Raw genomic sequence first — 3,121 nt, forward strand, 5'->3', positions numbered from 1 at the left:
GTATGTCCAATGAGGAATTTAACTGAGGATAATACTGAAAAGAAATACTGGCTGAGAAACAAGAGAGGCCAAAACCCACAAATCCTGTGAGGCCACTCCTGACATGATTTTATGTCAATAGACTGACTGGTTTTTAGCCAGGGCCTTTTCCAAGTACTCAGTCTTTCAGCTTGTAAATCATTGGAAATAGAATAAAATGCATCATCTTAAACTATAAGTGCATGTAGATAAAAAAAGACCAATGACATTGCAGAAATGATTTCTGGCTAAAAGGGTCTAATATTCTGGTGCCTTTCTCCTCATTTTTAGATGTGTATAAGGCTTGGCAGGACCTTAACCCTAAGTTAAGTGCCCTAATAAAACCTCTGATAGAAAACAGTCTTGGACTGACTGTCAGCAAGATGCTTGTGGATTATCTTAAGTAGTAATTAGCAGCTGCCCAATGGATTCAATGACAAAAACCACTCAACCATCTCTTCCCCAACTCCGACTATTTAAGTAGACTAAGACTGAACAAAATGAACAGCACTTCTCCTGAGCTGAAGCATAGGAGGCGATACCCAAACACCTGCTTTCAAGGCTACCACATTCAGTGTGCAGTTTGGGTTCCACACCGAATCCTGGGTGGAGGAAGGGCGGGGGCTGAAATCCAGCCTGTATTACACTTTTCAAGCCCTGCACCCTGGAATGGGACTGCATCAGCCAGGAAGAAGATGAGCCTTCTTCAAATCAAAAGCCCGTGAGTCTGAAGGGCTGCAAGGCTAGCTGTCACAAAACTGTCATAAAGACTAGTGGACCCTACCTGGCTGACTCAGTATTGAGTCCCTAAATGACTTCGGGAAAACCATGACTTTTCCATTTCCTTCAGAGTAAGCCTTTCACATTATCAAACTACAACTGCTTGACAATCCACACACTGACTACAGCCCATCTCCCACTGAAGGGTACCACCGAGGGTCTTTATCTCCAATGGGAAAAATATAAACAAATCAGTATGTAGCAAGGCCCCCGCCTGGGGCTTTAAGCAATGACATTCATACTCTCCTATACTTTCCTCACCATCTTGTTCTCCAACTTTAGCCCCAGTTGGATAGAAGCACCTAGAAGCTGTTTCACAAGAGGGGATAAATCCCAAGGATCATTTTTCTTTTAACTTGAACTAGTGATATATTGCTTAAACTGCCATTTGATATTAGCATCTCTGACACGGCAAAGACAAAATTCAAGATTTTTTATTTGTTTAAACTAACACTACCATAATGCTTCATAGGCACTAGGCATGGTTCTAAGTGCTTTCTTTATGAGTACAAACTCATTAAATCCTCACCAGTTATTATTCACACTTTACATTTGTGAAAACTGAAGTTCACAGCTGGTAAAAAGCAGAACCAGAAATCAAGGTAGGCCATCTGGGCCCAGAGTCCATGCTCCCTAGATTGCCTTACTGTAGTTGCCACTGTATTTGCAACAAAACAGTCACCTCTGAAGAATATATTTTCCAATCCTTCCACGCTGTGAATAATGCCCTAGGTTAAAGTCTTTGGCAAATAAATGCTGTGGTCCTTGAAGCCAGATATAATACCTAAATTTTTAAAAAATATTTAAAATATCTTATCAAAAGAGTATATTAGGATGCAATGTTCTCAACTTAAGTAAGCAAAGACCAGCTAAGAAGATTTGCTTCATATTCAACAGAAAACATAATTTCTGCAGAACATCTGAAATATTTTAAAGCAAGATGAAATGCTTGCCCTCAGATCCCCTCTTTCCAGGACCAAGGGATGCAAAAATCCCATATTCTTAATAATCATCTGACTTGTCACAGAAGGCATTCAGCACCTTTGCTCTTCAATTCTTTGTAAATTTAGGTTACAAAGTTTATGAAGAGAAAAATTTCAAATTGTGTTAAAAAACATAAGGGGCTGGGGAAGGGGTGTCTCTAACCAGGACTTCTCATGAAATTTCAGAATCATAAGCAGCTTGAAGAAGGAAACTAGAATACTACTTCTCAGATACATGTTCTCTTAACTTTTCTAAATGAAATTTCCAGGACAAAGGAACTTAGTAATCATAAACCAGTACTCAAAATGAACTTTGGGCTTCCCTGGTGGTCCAGTGGTTAAGACTCTGTGCTTCCACTGCAGGGGATGTGGGTCCCATCCCTGGTCAGGGAACTAAGATCCTGAATGCCGCACGGCATAGCCAAAAAAAAAAAAAAATGAACTTCTAATTGTGATCAAAGATATATGTATGCATGAATACATGCATGTATATGTAAATAGATATGTTTTATCCCGTTATAATCAGCTAACTTGAAGCATAATGCAAATTAAATCCAATTTAGAATCAACTTTACAAAGTAACTAGAAATTACTAATTAATTAACTAACTTCTGGTTTTCCAAAATTGAGAAAGTGGATTTTAGCCTGATGGGTTAAAAACGTAAGTGCTAGGTACTTGCTGAGAGCACATCTGGAATCACTTTATCTGGAACTGTTGTATAATGAGGTGATAACATAGCCAACTATGGCTCGCCCCCCACCGAGACAAGTGTGTGTGTCCTGGACTTAACCCCTTTTCAGTAGCGAGTTCAAATTCCAGAACAGCTTGTCCAGGGATCATGTTGGCAGGAATGTGCTTGTCTTGGAAACCTATGGACCAAAATATGCTCATCCTCAAGAAAAGCAGGTCCTGCAGATAACAGGGGCTGGTCAGTCAGTGTTCTCAGATGTCTCAGAACTTCTGGTTCTCACAGATTCTTACCCTCTTCCCAATACCAAGCCCATGTTCTCTTCAGCACTACTTGTAAAACAAAAGGCAATAAGCAAGAAGTGATAAAGAGTCCTAACAAAATATCAACCAGACCAAGATATTTGGGGAGAGGCAATTTTGGGAGGAGAAGGGCAATTTTTCACAATGGCAATGCTGAAGGCTGTGAATGGACCATAGATCTAGATCTACGTACCATAGAATGTACCATAGGTTGTCAATTCACAAGTTTTCTGGTAGAAAGAGATTTATCTAACGGCTGAATAATACGATTTATTAATTCCCATGACATGACACTCTGAAGTGCATGAGGTCACGGGAGACCTGGGTTCTGCCACCAGTCTTGCTGCTA

Source organism: Stenella coeruleoalba (genome assembly GCF_951394435.1).
Source record: "Stenella coeruleoalba genome assembly, chromosome: 11".
NCBI lineage: Eukaryota > Metazoa > Chordata > Mammalia > Artiodactyla > Delphinidae > Stenella > Stenella coeruleoalba.